This window comes from Pteronotus mesoamericanus, unplaced genomic scaffold (assembly GCF_021234165.1).
Source record: "Pteronotus mesoamericanus isolate MK-2021 breed Mesoamerican mustached bat unplaced genomic scaffold, CSHL_Meso_final scaffold_54, whole genome shotgun sequence".
Classification (NCBI taxonomy): Eukaryota; Metazoa; Chordata; class Mammalia; order Chiroptera; family Mormoopidae; genus Pteronotus; species Pteronotus mesoamericanus.
In genome coordinates, this window is record NW_026555321.1 from 64,866,098 (window position 1) to 64,884,995 (window position 18,898).

Consider the following 18,898-nt stretch of genomic DNA (forward strand, 5'->3'; position numbering starts at 1 on the left):
TTATATATATATATATATATATATATATTCTTCCATTTTAATTTATAATTATTCCATTATATGTATATGGAAAATATGGAGAATCAGAAATAATAACAACCATGAAATTCAACCCTTGCTTTAGGCAAATTCTGTACACCAAAACCCAAATAATGGAAGAGAAGACACAGTTCCTGGAAAGTACTTTAGGCATACTTAAAGATGAGCTACAAATATCTCCTTCTTTTCTGTTGTAGTTTAGCCTGCACTTTGGAGACAGACGGTTTTCCTGAAATAAAAGTGCACACTCTGAGACTATATTTGGTTTAAACAAATAATTATCCCTTATGTATAAGATTTATAATAGATTATAAGTAATGATATCTAAAACTATCTCTTTGAACAATATAAAAAGAATTTTGATTTAGAAAATATTTTAACTACTCCTCATTACAAGTGAAATCTAAAGACTTTTAAGTAACATTCCATTTCATAAGCTTATTAGAGATAAATGTTTTAATGAGAAAAACTACCATTGTATGTGATTTAAAGTTCTCAGTAACTGCATTAAAAAAAAAAAATAAGGTATCTCCTGTGTACTGAGCAATCCTCATGAAGAGAAAAAAACTGCAAATATGACAGCCAAACTTTTTTTCTACCCTCCCAAATAACCCTAATTAATTTTTAAGTGAATTGCAGTTTTAGCAGTAAATTATTTTATTTCTTACAAATTCACATTACATATTCCCCCTCTAGATTTGCCATTTTGATATATCCAATTAAAAAAAAGCAAACTAACCAAACAAATAAACATCAAAACTAGGTATCAGTTAAATGTTTAGTCTTCTTAACTATGTCATGCTCTGAAATATTAAACATATATATGTATATATATTTTTGTAAGTTGGAAACTTACTCTCAGAACCTTAGTCCATTGAGCAGTGAGGTCAGCAACTACTTATCTAATGTGATACCGAAGTGGCTTTCATGAAGACTTAACTCCAATTTACACCCTCTCTCTAGACCATAATCATGTTACTTATGGTTCTGCATAGATAAGCTCCCTCATATAACCCCCAGAATTGAGAGTTCTTACAGATTTAAGTACAAAGGAGTACACACAGGATGAGAATCTTCAAGGGAAGTAGAAAAGTCCAAAGTCTAACTTTATGCAAATGAAATGAAGGATTAAGAGTTTAGCTGTATAATTTTAGCAAATAAATATTTTTTTACAATAGGTTTATTCTGGCTGAGACCTTCCTTATGATGATAAATCATTTTTATGTTATTATTTTTATTGCTAATGAGTCCTACAAGAAACAAAGCATTAACTTTTTCTGTTCATCCTTCTAATTATAATATGGTGATTTGCTATTTGCTTCCATTTAGTTCCCTGGTATTTTAATTATTTTTCACCTATTAACAGACTAGTGTATGCTGATTAAAGACCATGGTGTGTTAATTGCAACTTCAATTTATACTGAGATAAAGAAAAAGTTCTTATTTTTAAAGAGTCCTATTATTTCTAAATGTATATAGATTATACAACCATTTTTAGTTTTTAGATATTTGTGAAGGACTACCTGAGAAATCTGTAACTAATGTATAAAATGTTTCAGATTCTTGAATTTAGCTCTTAAATACATATATTATTCCTGATGTCTTAATTATTTATTAACTTAGCCAAAATTCAAGTTTTCTATTATACCTGATTCTTTCTCCTCTCCTCCATGATCAGAATATAGACTTCAATGAGATTATGGCCATATGCATCTAGAACTAACTGAAGGTATTTGCAGGTTTGATTATTGTTGTAATAACAATCTTTATTAGCACTTTTAAAACCACTTTTTCTATTTATATTTTAGAGCAGTAAAAAATAAAGTGGATTGGATTTATTGGGTTTCTTCTGCCAGTTTTTAGCTTCTCAGACCATAAAAATGTAATTATATGTAAATTTTCAATTTGATAAATCTGTAACAGCTCTGAACCTTGACTCTGAGAATAAAATAAGTTCTCCTTTATTTGTTTACCCTGAAATGAGTGATCTATATAAAATTGCTTTTTGAGCATAGATTTTTAAATAAAGTGTGACTAATTTACACTTTAAGCTCTTTTATCTGGTTTAAGTTAATGACCTAATTGAGCTTAATTTGATTCACCTAATAATGGTGAACTAAAAATTCCTACCTCAAATAAATTTCTAATAAATATATTTAAAACCTCAAGCATGTAAGTGAAATTTAATGTATTTTAGTTACTTCACTTAACTGCATATTAACTTAATAATATATAAAGTATGAATGACAGCTTGAACTTGAAATGGTACCAACATATTTTAAATGTGGTCATAGACGCTTAAAGAGACCCTTGTGATAAGGTTTTACCTAAACAAGAGCAATATAATTACAATGATCTGATTAAAATATATATAAGGTTACACTGGTGATTAAATGATCAAATCAGACTCACAAATTTTACCCTTTATTAATCTTTAGTAATAGATTCAAAGAAAGCCAGGCAGAAGAAGAGAACTCTGGGAAATACTATATGAATCCTTGGGTCCTTCCTTCACTAATCAGGACACATTCACTGTGACCCAGAATAACTGATGAATTCTCTAACTGAGGCTTTCATGTCACTTCACAAAGTGAGGAGTATGTAGATTATGAAACACCATCTTGGGAGACATGCCCTATGAGCCTATGGTACTTATGTTCATGAACCATAAGGAATATTAACCCAGGAACTTCTGGCTAAAAATATTCCATAAATAAGAACTTACCTTATAGCAAATATCATTAGTCTACTTTTCAAAAGGTCAATTATCAGTATATCTATAAGATTAGTCACAGAAGCCTTCCTCGCTTTCTCATGGGCACGTTCCTCCCACTCCTGGAGCTAGAGAGAGATGACTAAACGCCATCTCTTGAATGTGTTCCTCTATACTCTGACTTCATTATATACTTGTCACATATTTTTCAAGTATATTTTCATAATTTGTCTTGCAATATTTTCTGCTTATTAAACAAGAGAATCAGAAAATATTCTGATTACTAGGCTTTGAATACCTGACAAGGAGTAGTAGACAGTCATTCTACAGAGACATTAATTGTGATCACACATCACTTCCAATCATTTACAAGCTCTTTAGATATTGTTTTAACCAGCTCAGTTACTCTTTTTGCTCTTCATCCTTCAAGCTATGTGACTGTGGATGAAAGCATTTAATTGGGTAATGTAACTTTTCCACAGCCAAGTTCACTTGCATTTCTGGCCAGCTTTCACAAGTACTACACCAAGGAACTCCAACTTATCTTCACAAGATATTTATCATCTGGTTCATTCACTGTCTAGAGCATACATTCAAGTAAAGAAAACAAGAAAGTATAATAAATTATTTTTATATCATAATAAGTATTGTCAAGGAAATAAACCATGACGTGACACATTAGTCACTGAGTGGCAGGAATGTCCTTCTGAGTTTACATTCTAGAACCCAAGGAAACAAATATGCCAAGATAGAAGAAAAGAAATTTCCAACAAGAACAAAATCAAGCAGAAGAACATAATTCTGTAGTCTGAAAGTGTAAATAGTAACAGGAATGGTAATTAAGTGAAGTGAATCAAGTGAAAAATCATTAGACCAGAATGAAGGAGGTGAGAAAGGTTTATGTCTGGGGCTTATGGCTTGGGGTAAGGTTAAGGCCAAATTTGGAGTTTTTCTGCAGGTGAGGGAAGGCCTTTGAGGTCTCTGTAAGATGAGGAATTATGTGACCTGATTTAGTTTTCAAAAGTCACTCTGGGGGCTCTTTTGAAAATAGGCAAGAGTAGGTCAAGATTAGAAGCAGGGAAATAAGTTAGGAAATAAGAACATGTGAATAAAACATAATTAAATGGCTTTAGTTCCAAAATCAAAATCATTATATCCTTTTATTTTGCAAAGTTCTTTGACACGAATATTACAGGAAGGGAAATGACCGTACGGATAACAAGAGCACAATATCAACACTGAAATGTCAGTCATCCGTATTGCTTACATTAAAAAACTTATGCTTCTCTTAGACATTCTGGAGATTTATGGTTGCACATTGAACTACATACTATGATTAAAATATTAGTTCAACAACACTTATTGTCTTAGATATTTTCCTTTGTCCACAGCATGCCTTTAAAGTTTATTTAAAGCACCAAGTAGTCTATTTAAATACATTATTGGTTTTCCCCAGAGTGAACTGCAATGAACACTTGACTCACAAAAGTCAGTGATAGAAAAGCTTCTTAGTAACTTTTTTCCTTATTTCTTGTTGCTAGGTTTCATAAGCCACTCTTTAAGTTGAATTTAATAAAAACAAATTGCTCTATTATGTTCTATTCACACAATAACACAGTTGAAATCTCTTTGATCCAAGAGAAATAAGTAAGAAAAGCTAAGAAGACTAAGGATATAATGTCACCTTGGAAAGGAATAAGGGCATAGTAACTGCAACTATTTTTACATTATGAGTAATGTGACAATTACTTGAAAAGTGTATCTTTTAGAATAACCACCTTCATATTTTTCCTGATAATTCAATGATCTATTTCTACATCTGTGGTTCCTTGGTGACACAAACTCTGATAAAACCTAAGATCACACAGTCTGTCATATTTGTTTTTATTTGTCTTTTTTAAAACATCTAAATTCGTGGTTTAACTTCTTTTTATTGCTGACACTATTATAGATGCCTCTATGCCCCCTTTTACCCCCCTTCACCCAGCCTTCACCCCATTGTTGTCTGTGTCCCTGGGCTTTGCATATATGCATATATGTTCTTTGGCTAATGTCTTCCGTTCCCCTGAGATCTCTCAGTCTGTTCCATGTGCCCATGTCTCTGGTTTTATTTTATTTTATTTGGTCAGTTTATTTTGTTCATTAGATTCCACATGTGAGTGTAATGGTCTTATAATTGAAAAAAAAATTAAACCCCAAAATAGAGATGAAATAATTGGTGATAGCTCAACTAACAAAGTGTTATGTGGAAAAGGACATGTATATGTTAGGAATCAATATCAATTTGCCATTAATGCATATTTCAAATTTGGGCATGAGGGGCATTCTTAACTTTCCTGCTAATTTTCTAATTCACAGATGGGTAATTCAAATGAATGCAACCAAGATGGAGAATCCATTGTGGACAAACATAGGTGTGAGACACTACGGCAAGGGAACAACTGGTTAAATTTCAAAAATATTATGTTTTAAACTTATTGAAAAAATGAAAAATAACATTTAATTGAACTCTCAGGAGTAAAAAAAAAAAATCCTAATCAATACAAGGGCTAGTTTAAAGACAAGCAGGACAGAAAACTCTGCAACTGAAGAGTTATTTCAATGTGTTTAACCTGAATAAGCAATGTGGATGACTTTCACTGAGGCTTCTGTCTCTATTTGACCTCTAAACCTAAATTCTATAAGTAACATATAAAATTATCAGTGATAAGCCAACAAATTGAAATGATATTAAAGCTATATAGTCAAGTTATACCTTCTTCCTGTAAACTTCATGTGGATGTTAATATATTGGTTGTGACAGTAAAAGGGCAGATTTTTAATGTTAGGAACAAGAATGATTATATATGTGGAGTTAAGTAATGCTTAATGGATTGTCCATAGGTGTTAGAGAAAACATAGCGTTTATAAAGAATCTCAAAAGATAGCAATGAAGAAGATAATTGCAGGTGAGAAGAGAAACAGCAAACTGTTTGAAGATGAACATGGGACTTTGAAGTAGCTTGATCTGGAAGAAAGCCCTGAAGACAAGATGTTCAGGAAAATTTTCAACACAGCAAATATTTAATGAGCAACTAAAGCCAATCTGTGCATAACAGATATGAGACTTCTACTGCATGCAGATATTTAGTAAAATTGTACACATATAGGCCATTTCTGTTTGAGTCTCCTATGACGAGACTCAAAGGTGGCTAGGGTATGGGTGATGGGCAATTAAGCTGTAGTTAAGAGAGATGGGGTCTGAGGTATGGATTCATAACAGAGAGAAATAAAAGACAGACTGAAGAAAAATGAGCTACCACTGCATACCTATTAATAGGCATTTCTTCTCTGCTTCAATCCCTACATAAATATCTGATGATCCCAAGTGCTGGAGAGAATACAGAGGAATAGTTCGATGCTGCTCTATAGGGAATGCAAACTGTTGGAGATATTGTGAAAAATGGCTTAGTAGTTTCTTATAAACCAAGCATATACAGGATAAAATTTTGCATGTCTAGATATTTACCCAAAATAAATAAAAATTTAGGTTTACATAAAACCTGTATGTTAATATTTACTACATTTTTTGTTTATAATCACCCAAAACTGAAAACAACCTGATATCCTTGAACTGGTGAATGGATAAACACTCTCAGGTATACACATGCTGTGAAAGATGTGGAATACCACTCAGCATTCAAAACAAAACAAAAGAAGCAATTGTTTTATGAAACAGTGTGCTGGATATCGAATGCATTTTTTGTTAAGTGGAAGAAGCCAGAATCAAAATACTACACAGTGTTTGACTCTGTCTATGTGACACCTAGAAAAGGTACACAATTAAATGAAAACAGTGGTTACCAGGGGCTAGAAGAATGGCAAGGCATTGATTACAAAGGGACAGAACAAGAGAATATTTAAGTTGATGAAATCTGCATTAAGACTGGTGTGGTGGATACTCGGCTCTATGCATCTGCCAAAAATAAGGGAACTGGAAACACCAAAGTCTAAATTATACTTTATGTAAATAAAAAAATCACTGAGCATAAACACAATTTAATTCTATCCTGGAAGAGAACATAGATTTAAAAGAACAAGTTAATATTCTCTACATCTTAATAATTATTAAAGTTGGCATTCAAACCCAGATCTTTTGATTGTGAATCCACTGTTCTTTTCAGTGTACAAAATTAAAATAAAGATATTTATATCATTAAATAAATTGTATTGCATGGTATAAGTCTTATTTTTCAGTTCCTCTTTGTATTTACCAGAGATTTAAAGGACATTTATATTTGTCATCTTGACAAATGTTTGTTTCCCAAAGTATTATTCACAGTAGATGAAGAAGTTTTTGTATTTTTGACTCCACAAATGTCTTGAAGTATTAACATCTAATTTAGCATGCACAGCACATATTTTCAGGTGTCATTAAATTATTTATCAGGGTGTAGTGGTCAAAATGACTTTTACTATATTACATAATGATGATGTTACATTTAATTATTTATAAGGGTAGGTAGATGAAAGCATTTTTATTTCATAAAGTTATTTAATGCAATATTGCTTTAAAAATAAATTATTGTTTCTTTTATTTTTACTTTGCAATTATATTCATATATCCACATTGCTTTGTTCTATGCCTAGTTTTAAGTTATTGCCTATTCTATTACTTTATCCATTGTTTTAACAGGGTGCCACCAAAACACACTTTTTGTTATCAATGTTTTAGTTATATTTGGATAATTAAAGTTGAAGAGGTCATTAGAAAGGAAAAAGATATCTCTTTTAAACATAGTCAGTCAAGATCCAGGTACCTCACAGTGCCTCATTCTTAGGATCACTTTGACAGCTCATCTCTGTGTTCTTGAAAATATCAGTCCTTTGTTTCCATGACTACTCACCATAATGAATACGTGTGTGTGTGTATAAAATATTTGGAGTTCAAAACAATGAAATGCGCTACTTTTTTAGTACCAAGCTCACATCCTATTAACTCTTTCTTGTTAACTCTAAGAAAAAGTAAACAAAGAGTATAAGATATGAAATGGAAATTTGAAATAATGTTCATACACCCAAGAGAATACCTATTTTTTGTTATGTTAATAAAAAAAGATTAAGGCTCTTTTTCTAGGTCTATTAGAGGAAAGCATAAGCAAATAAGTGAGACAAAAGATGATTGTTCTTATTCAATATGGTTCCCATTATTCTTTCATTTTTATTATTAATATGCAAATAAAAAGGTAATGAGTTAATAATGTGAATAAACAATGGAAAGAATTGTCCTGTGAACTGCCAAACTCAATATGTTTTTGTGGGGTTAATTCAGGTAAACAAGGTTTTATCAACCTAAGCCTATCTTTATTCTATTAAGTGGTTTCTAAAATTCATTGTTTTATCCTTTAATGCAGACATTACTGACAGACTTTCAAGACATGGTGGTTGACATTTCTTGAAATCAGCCTGAACACATGAAGGACAATGGGTGCATTTTCCCTTGACCTCTGTGTGTGGAAGGTGTTACCATGCAACCCCTTTGAATATCAACGCTGCCAATTACTGATCCAGGGGATGATAACAGTTCCTTCTTAGATGTCACAGTCCGTCACATAGTCACATTTAGGTACTGTACCATTGCAAGTTATGGTTCTGGGGTAACGATTAGCTTGCAGATTCTTGACACAAAAGACAGTTACAGTGTATTTATAGCCTTTAAGGTTACTGATCATCAATATGATGGACCATTATGTCTCCTGAACATGTTGGCTGTTGGAACAATTGGTCTATTAAAAGAATCTCTCCTGCACTAACACACATGCACTATGAGTACATCTGCCAAATATTCTTATGAAAGAACCACTAGAATCTGTTCTGCATACAGTGCTTAAGTAATTTCCACCAACACAATGATTCTTCTGTATATCCACCATTATTGAAAGTCCTAAAGTCACTTTGACACCTTCCTTGCTAATGATCTGCATTATTCTAATTAATTATTTTGTAAAAGGCTATTACAGCTAATAAACAAAATAAAATCTTCATTTATATAGAGAGTCTCCAAACACTCAGATTAATTTCTTTTAAAAATTTTCAATTTTTGATAGACAAAATTGGTCAAAATAAAAGCAATTTTTGAAGAAAATTTTGTACTTGGTTAAGGTTTCTTTTGAGGAGTGATTTATCATTTCTGCCCTATTGTTCTAAACCATTTTTGTTAGTTATTGCTATTTTAACTATTTCTTTTTTTGACTTTTTAAATGAAATGTTTACACTATTTCTTTTAACTATTTAACTTTTATTTTTTTCACTTTGTTATTGTTTATTCTGTTACAGTTGTCCTATTTTTTCCCTTTTTCCCCCCTCCACCCAACCCAACCCTCTAGCCCTCAGTCAATTCCCTCTCCATTGGCCATATCCATGAGTCATTCACATACATTCTGTGAATAGTCCCTACCCTTTCCTTCCACCATTTCTCACTCCTTCCCTCCTACTGATATCGGTCTGTTCCTTGTTTCCATGTCTTTGGTTCTATTTTTCTCATTAGTTTACTTCATTCATTAGATTCCAGTTATAAAAAAGGTCATATGGTATGTCTTTTGCCAACTGTCTTATTTCACTTAGCATAATACTTTCCAGTCCCACCCATGCCGTATCAAAAGGTAGGACTTCTTTTTCTCTTTCACTTGTGTAGTATTCCATTGTGTAAATGTACCACAGGTTTTTAATCCACTGATCTACTGATGGGCACTTGGGTTGTTTCCAACATTTAGCTATTGCAAACAGCATTGCTATGAATATAGAAGTGCATAAGTTCTTTTGAATCGATGTTTCAGGATTCTTATGGTATATACCCAGCAGTGGAATCAAAAGGTCATAAGGCAGTTTCATTTTTAATTTTTTGAGGAAATTCCAATATTTTTTTCACAGTGTCCTCACCAGTCTGCATTCCCACTTTTCTCCAGATCCCCATGAGCACTTGTTTTTTGTTGATTTATTAATGATAACCATTTTGGCAGGTGTGAAGTAATATCTTATTTGGTTTTAATTTGTATCTCTCTGATGATTAATGATGTTGGTCATCCTTTCATATGTCTCTGGGCTCTGTGTATGTCCTCCTTGGAGAAGTGTCTGTTCATGTTCTTTGCCCATTTTTTAATTGGATTTTTTGTCCTTCTGGAATGGAGTCATATGAGTTCTTTATATATTTTGGAGATCAAACCCTTGACAGAGGTATCATTGGCAAATATATTTTCCCATATGGTTAGTTTTCTTTTCATTTTCTTGATGTTTTCATTAGTAGTGCAGAAGCTTCTTATTTTGATGAAGTTCCATTTGTTTATTCTTTCTTTTATGTCTCATGCTCTAGGGGATATATCGGTAAAAATATTGCTTCATGGAATATCTGAGAGTTCCCTGCCTATGTTCTCCTCTAGGACTTTTATGGTGTGACTTATATTGAAGTATTTTATCCATCTGGAGTTTATTTTTGTGTATGATGTAAGTTAGTGGTTGAATTTCAATTTTTTGCCTTAGCTGTCTAGCTCTCCCAATACTATTTGTTGAAGAGGCTATTTTTTTCTCCCTTCATGCTCCTGCCCCCTTTGTCGAATATTAATTAAGCATAGAAACATGGGTTTATTTCTGGGCTCTCTATTCTGTTCCATTGATCTGTGTGTCTGTTCTTATGCCAGTACCAGACTGTTTGGTTACAGTGACCTTATAATATAGTTTGATGTCAGGTATTGCGATCCCTCCAACTTTGTTCTTCTTTCTCAAAATATCTGCAGCTATTCAGGGTCATTCATGGTTCCTTAAAAATCTTTGAAATGTTTGCTCTATATCTTGAAATACATCATTGGTATTTTAATAGGGATTGTGTTGAATCTATAAATTGCTTTGGGTATATGGACATTTTGATGGTGTCAATTTCTTCTAATCCATGAATACAGTATATACTTCCATTTATTTATGTTTTACTTAAATTTATTTCTTCAGTGTAATATAGTTTTCTCAGTAAAGGCTTTTTACCTCCTTGCTTAAGTTTATTCCTAGGTACTTCATTTTTCTTGTTGCTATAGCAAACGGGATATTTTTTCCTGATTTTTGATTCTGATCTTTCATTGTTGGTGTAAAAAATATCTTCAATTAAAAAAAAGATTTTATTCTATTTATTTGTAGAGAAGGATGAGGAGAGAGAAAAAGAAAGAATCATCAATGTGTGTTTACATCTCACGCACCCCCTACTGGGGATCTGGCCTGTAACCCAGGCATATGCCCTATCCTGGGAATTGAACTGGAGATCTTTTGGTTTGCAGGTCAGTACTTAATCCCCTGAGCCACACCAGCTAGGGCTGAATTCTGAATATTGACTTTGTATCTGGCTGTTCTGACAAATTCACCTTTTGGGCAAGTAGATTTTCAGGGAGTCTATAAAGGTTTCTATGAACACTAACATGTTATCTGCAAACAATGACAGTTTTACCTCCTCATTTTCAATTTGGATGTTTTTCATTTCTTTTTATGTCTCATAGCTGTGGCTAGGACTTCCAATACTGTGTAGAATAGAAGTGGTGAAAGGGGACAGCCTTCTCTTGTTCCTAATGTTAGAGGGAAAGCTTTTTTGTTTTTCCCTGTTGAGTTTGATTTTGGCTATAGGTTTCCCATACATGGCCTTTATTATGTTGGAGTATGCCCCTTTTTCCCCCCTTTTCTGAGTGTCTTTAATATAAATGGGTGCTGCATATTATCAAATGGTTTTTCAACATCTCTTGAAGTGATCATGTGATTTTTGTCTTTCTATTTGTTAATGTGGTATATTACGTTTATTGATTTGTGAATATTGTACCATCCGTGCATCCCCGGGATGAATCCCACTTGATCATGGTGGGTGATCTTTTTAATATATTGCTGAATGGGGTTTGCCAATATGTTGTTGAGGATTTTAACATCTATGTTCATAAGTGATAGTGGCCTGTACTTTTCTTTCTCTGTTGTGTCTTTATCTTTTTTTGAGACTGGGATAATCCTGGCCTCATAAAAAGAGTCTGGGGGGTCTTCTTTCTTCTTGGATTGTTTGGAATAGTCTGAGAAGGAGAGGGGTTAGTTCTTCCTTAAGTGGTTTGTAAAATTCTCCTATAAAACCATCTGGTTCACTATGCACCCCAATGTTCATAGCAGCACAATTTACAATAGCCAAGTGCTGGAGGCAACCTAAATGCCCATCAGTAGATGATTGGATCAGAAAACTATGGTACATTTATACAATGGAATACTATGCAGCAGAAAGAAAAAAAGAACTACTAAACTTTGCGACAGCATGGATGGAACTCGAGAGCATTATGCTAAGCAAAATAAGCCAGGGGGCGAAAGACAAGTACCATATGATCTCACCTATAAGTGGAACCTAACCAACTATACAAAGATGCAAGGAAAATAAGACCAGCAACACTGAAAGGAAAAGAAACCAACAGAGACAAGAGGGAAGAAGGGAGAGAGGGTGGGGGAAAAGGAAGGGAAGGGGAAATTCAAGGAACATATAGCAAGGACTCATGGACAAAACCAAAGGGGAAGAGCTGAGGGAGGGTGGGAGTGAGGTAGGGGGCAAGGGATAGTGGTGGGGGTAGGCAGAGACAAATATATTTGAAAAAAATAAAATAATTAATTATTTATAATTAATTATAAATAATTAATAACACTAAATAACATTATGGTGTTCAATATAACATATGTAGTCTCTGGTATTAAAAGTAGGTAATTAAGTGATAAACATCCAAATAAGTTATTAAAATAAAAGAGTTACAGAGGACTAGCTGGAAGGAATTCTAAAAGGCCACTTCATTCATATTCATCAGCATCCTTCACACTCGAACTTGTTTTAGTTAAAATGTCTTTGAAAACTCACTTGTAACACCCGGTAGTTTACTCCAGAAATTAAACTATTCATTAATTGCATTTATACCACATTGCCAAGATATCCAACCACGTTTTTCCTTTCCAGGTTTCTAGCACAATACTTCATATATCTCTTTTCCTCATACTATTTAATTTTACCTCCTTAATTTTTACTCCTCAGTTAATATTCATATGCTTTTAAGTGTCCCTAAGCTTAGTGACACAGGTTATTTATTTAATTGTATTATTGGTTGACTTTAATATCCTGCTGCATTTATTTATTTATTTATTTATTTATTGCCATTTACTGGGCTTTCTCATTTACATCTGCACTAATTAAGCAATGACAGCTTTAAGCATTCTATTACTGAAAGGTCTCAGTTTTTACTCAGATTAGAGCTTTATCACAGGCAGAGGAAATGAAACAGCCACAGCAAGTAAAAGAGAGGCTTCGGAAATCATAGTGGATGGCCCATGTGGATTTCTTTTCCAACCACCACAGGGTTACCCCGGACATATTTTGCTGTAGGTCTTGAAACACCTAAATATCAGCAAATGCAAGATTTATCTCAGTGGCAGTCATTTGTAGTAAGATGGTTACAAAGCTACATGACCAGCCTAAACAGTAACTCTACGAAAACCACTCAACAATCCTATGCTGACACAGGAATGCATCCTGCTACCAAAGCAATTCACATGTTCATGATTACAGAACATCATTCGTCTCTAGTTGGTATATCTTCTAGCCTTGGCCAAGGGTCACCATCTAGAGCCAGGCGGATCTGTACATCAGAGTAAGGTCAATCCAAACCAGCTGAAATTAATCCATGCAATTCAAGCTCTTTTAATACCTGATGTACCCTAGGTAAATTGTGTACTAACTTATGTGTCCATGAAACAAGTATGTCTATGAAGTTTCACACTGTTTATAACAACGTGGTCATCTAAAAATGTAAAATAACTGGATCTCCAGTTTCTCAGTGAAACATTTTAGAAAATCAGACTGTTGTAGGAAGACACTGGTATTTGTATGATTTAACTAAAACACAATATTACAAGTTTTTGATAATAGTTTCCCTTTCATAAGTTTTATTCCACAGATTCCAGCAAATGTTCATAATGTTGCATGTTTTATATCTACATGAATAAAGTATGGAGGGAGCAATGGACTTTAGGACAAAAATGCGGAGGCAAAACCCAATGGGACATAGGATAATGAATCTGCAGATAAGTGTAGCTGAACTTTGTTTGCAAAAGGCTGTTAAATTCAGCCTAGTTTCTAACTGTTGCTTATTATTTATATTAACACCTTAAAAATTGTCACATACCTGGACTGTCCATCATTACTATAGATTACTAAGGCAAAAATAGAAATTTTCAGTTTGTAGGACAGCACTGGAGTTTTTCATCCAGCTTTGGGGTCTACAACCATAAAGTCTTAAGCCCTTTTATGTTTCAAAAAAAAAAAAACGAAAAGCATATCTTATTAATAATTAAAACAAACTTCTCATTGTCAAGAACAAGCAAGCAAAATAAACTACTGACATTAAAATAAAGAACAAACTGACAGTAAGCTGATAAGCAGGTGCAGGAGATAAAGTGGAAAAGAAGCGGAAGGGTCAAATCCAGGAACATGTATAAGGGACCCATGGACAAAGCCAAAGTGGGGAAGGATTGAGGGTGAGAGGTGAGGGTGGGTGGGGCAGGGGAAAGCAGTGGCGGGAAAATGGAGACAACTGTACTTGAACAACAATTAAAAAAAGGAAAAAACATAAAATAAAAAATTAAAATATAATAATTACAACAGACACATCCTAGGAATTATTTTACCATGACAACCTGGGCATTTCTCAACTATTTCTCTCATTGTCTATAACTAACTCTCTCATGTTGTTGACTACCTACCCTTAAATTTGTTTTTCTTTTCTAACACTAGAGAAAAATATTTATATTACTAGAAAATATAGTTAAGTTCTCTATTTTGAAAGCTAAACATAGAAAAATAAAAATAATTATTTTCTCTGTCAGGAAAAACATGATTTCCTTCTTCCTGAAATTGAGTTGTTTTCATCCCAATGATAAAATCAGTCTTGATGGGAAATAAAGTCTCCTCTCCACTCATTGTTTAAAGTATGAGAACTTGTGTCTTAAGCAAAAGTTAATATAAAAGATAATTCTGCTGTGTATTGAGAGTTTGATGTTTAAGATGGTCTGGTTTGATGGTAACAGGAGAAGGTAGAATCAAAGCTATATTTCAGATGGAGGCAAAAGACTAAATGTCAATTTCATTGTATAGACCCAGAGTTCTCATCCTTCTGATCACCCCTTTGGAAAACAGAATTTAAGGGCCATGGTCAATACTCACTTTCATAACTTCAAAAATTACAAATGAGAATGGAGTTGTAAAGGTCTCTAGCATCTTCTACAAGGCAAGATAAATCTCTAAGTATTCACAATTCTCTTTAATTCTTTTCTATGTCTTGATTAAAGAATCCAATCAATGACTCAATAATATTAAAGATCTACTCTGTGACTACCATTACTTTTAGCAACCATGGGCTCATCCATCTTAAAGACAGGGCTACATCAGCAACCAAAGCATTTTCAGTTGTACAGCAATAAAATGTTTGTCAATAATAACTGAATAAATAGCACTATGGAGTGAAGTTCAAATTAAGCCTTTTTATCTAGACTGCCAGACTGCAGTAAATATAAAGTTAACTGAAGGGCAAAAACATTTATTTATGATGTACCATCTCATGGGACTATTTAATTTTCCCAGCTTATCCAAAAATGCAACCATTCTCTAGTCACACATATGAAAAAAAAAATCTCAAATGCTCTTTGAGAGATTCTGTGATACATTAACCACTTATATTATGAGCACCCTTAACCATGAAAAAATGTTATTTACAAAAGGAAGCATGGTTTTTAAATCACAGTGTAGGTTCTTTATAGGTTTCCACTAATGGTAAACACATTTAAATATTCACATGCTGTAAGCTTAACTTAGCACTGTGCAACATATTAAACAAGTGGTAAACAATTAAAAAGCATTTCCAATGTTTCAGCTGGTGACCCATACACTCTCTCCAATATTCTGTTCCATCTTTATAATTTTAAAAAGAGGGCTATTATGTATCTGACTCAGTTGGGAAAAACTACTTACCCCTTATTCATTGGTCTTTTCCCCACTACAAAGTCTGGGCTTTCTGTTACTCTTGCTATAGTTCTATGTTTTCTCTATTGGGCATCGAGTTAGCAATTGTTGGTGCAGGATGCACCTATCAGCTGCTTTGCTACCTCACATTACAATTTAGCTTCTAGTCTGTCAGTTTCACAGCAGTATGTTGAATTCTGCTGGGGCATGTGATATCTCAAGTCTGTACTTTTCCCAGCTATCTTGCCACTTTGAAACTGCAGTCAGAGGAAGTATTATTTGGAGAAGTCAGTTTGAATTATGATGCTGCAAATTTGTACTTTACCACAAACACAAATCTATTTAGTAGGAAGCTCACTGCATCCTGAGGCAGAGCCCATGGAGAGCTTGGAGGAATCACTGTTCATGAAGGACGGATTCAGATCCTGCACAAGAATCCCTCAAAATGAGGCTCAAAAAAACACTTCAGTGCACTTAAGATACATATTTATCACTAACTTTAGAGGAAGGGAAATGTTCCCTGTTGAAGTAATGTGCCTTTACTACAACTAATAGACTACTTACAATAATTGCTAGGAAAATGAGAGACAATTACTATTTCATGTGATACGTGGTTCTTGTGAAAAAGTTAGGGTTGAACCACGGACAATTCAGTCAAAAAAATAATAGTAGAGTTGACAAGCAAAGGCATTTCTGGGTAGATATTTTATATCTTTTCTAATTCGTGGATCCTCTGTACAGCCTCAACTCTGGGGACACCTGCACAAACCGCTGATGAAATCTATTAAAACACAGTAACATTATACTGATGAGTCACTGACAGTCACCACAAGTATCAATCTGAACAGATTTCCATTCTAGCTTGAGACTGCCTCCGCTGGACAGAGGAGGCAGGTTGTGAGCACATTAAACCAGAGGAAGTGATGCAGCCCTGCCAATGAATAATGATAACTTATTTGAGATTCATATTATAAATCTATAAAACCCTTTTTTACACTTCTTGCCTGTAGATCACTTTTCCTTGCTAATGGAGTTACAATATTTAGAGGACTTTGTGAAAAAAGAGCTGTGTAATTTGATTGATTACATTTTAATATCAGCCTTCAGCATTGTTATTCCAGTATATCCTTAAAAATTAGCTCTCCAAATTACTAATAATAATACCAAAACTAATAATACTCTAATTTTTAATATTTGTCAATTTTCCTATATGAATACCCCTAATGTGCCAGTTGGAAGCTACTCACTCAATATCCCTGGCCCTAAGCCTAGGGAGTGATGAAAACAGACTAACACACTCAGTGTGCTATTGAAGGGAAGCAAATTATAGGTGGTCCAGGCTGGCTCAGGAGTATGGTGGTTTTTGTAGATGGAAAAAAAAAAGCTTTACCTTAAACCATGCAAAAACTGGATTAATATGGACAATGGATTAATAAAAGTGGATAATATGGATCCTTGGGTGAAAACAATGTAAAAGTTATTTTTTCAATTACATGACTACCCAGCAGGATGTCAATCTTTATTGTGTTGACCCATCCTGTCCCCTTCTTTACTACCCACTCAATTTTTTAATACAAATTCAATGAAAGATCCTACTTGGTTTCATTCATAACTTTTAAGAAGAATTTTTTTTTAATGCATAAGAAAACAACATCACCTAAGCCAACGCTATTTCTGGCATTTTTATTTCCAATAAAATTACACCTTTTTCCCATAAGTTCCTCTCCACAGCTCACTAAACCACAGCCACACCTTATTCCCAAGGGCTGTCCCAAATACGAGGTCTCCCTTATAGAATCTCCCACCTGCACATTCCATGAGAAAAACAAGGGGGAAATATCACCATCCAACTTACTCTATTTCCTATTTAAAGATGATTTTGTTTGTTTGTTTGCTTTTTAGGCTTTAGTTTTTAGAGATGTTTTAGGTTTTCGGAAAAATTCAGCTGGAAATGCAGAGTTCCAATATATTTCCCCAACCCCTAGCCTCAGTTTTCCCTGTCATTAATGTCCTGCATTAGTGTGGTGCATTTGTTAAAACTGGTGAAATAGAAATAAATTATTATTAACTGAAGTCTATAGTTTACATTAAGACTCACAGTTTATGCTGCCCATTCTGTGAGTTTGGCAAAAGGCATAATGTTATATATATTTCATTATAGTATCATGTGGACTAGTTTTATCACCTTGAAAAACTTCAATGCTTCTCCTATGGATTCCTCCTTCCTCTTTCTCTGGAAACCACTGATCTAATGTTTCTATAGCTTTCCATTTCCATAATGTAATGTATTTGAAACCATTCAGTATGTGTTGCTTTCTTATTGTTGAGATTTAAAAGGTCTGCACATTTTTAATAGCAGTGATGTATCAGATATTGGATTTGTAAGTCTTTTCACCCATCTTGTGGCTTTTCCTTTAATGGATGTAACACTTTTTTTACAAAGTAAAAGTTTAGAGCTTTTAAAAAAAATTTAATGAAGTCCAACTTAAATTTTTCTCTCATGGATCATAATTTTGATTGTTAAGGCAACTGTTTTTATATTCTTATTTAACTTATGCTTATTCTACTATATGTAGTCATTTCTTATTTCTTTTTATATTTTGAAATGATTTTAAATCTTCAAAAATGTTATAAATATAATACAATTTATGTATATCCTTCAATAATCTTCCATTAATAATAACACTTTATATAACCATGATGCATTTATCAAAATCAAGAAACTAACACTGGTACATTACCATCAGCTAATCAACAGATCTATCAGATTTCACTACTTTTTCCACTAATGTCCTTTTTCTGTTCAAGGAACCAATCCAGGAACCCATGTTGCATTGCATTATCATGGCTCCTTAGTTTCCTCAGATCCGTGAGAGTTTCTTGGTTCTTCTTTGTTTCTCATACGTCTGATACTTTTGAAGAATACTGGTCACTTGCTTTGTAGAATGTTTCTCAACTTCGTTCTTGCATAACTGGAGTTATAAATTTTGTGTAAGAATGTAAGATCAGTAAAGTGCCCCTCACATTACACAACATCAAAGAATATATGTTATTAAAATAATTTATCCTCACTGATTTTAGTTTTTATCATTTAATTATAGTGGTGTCTCTTA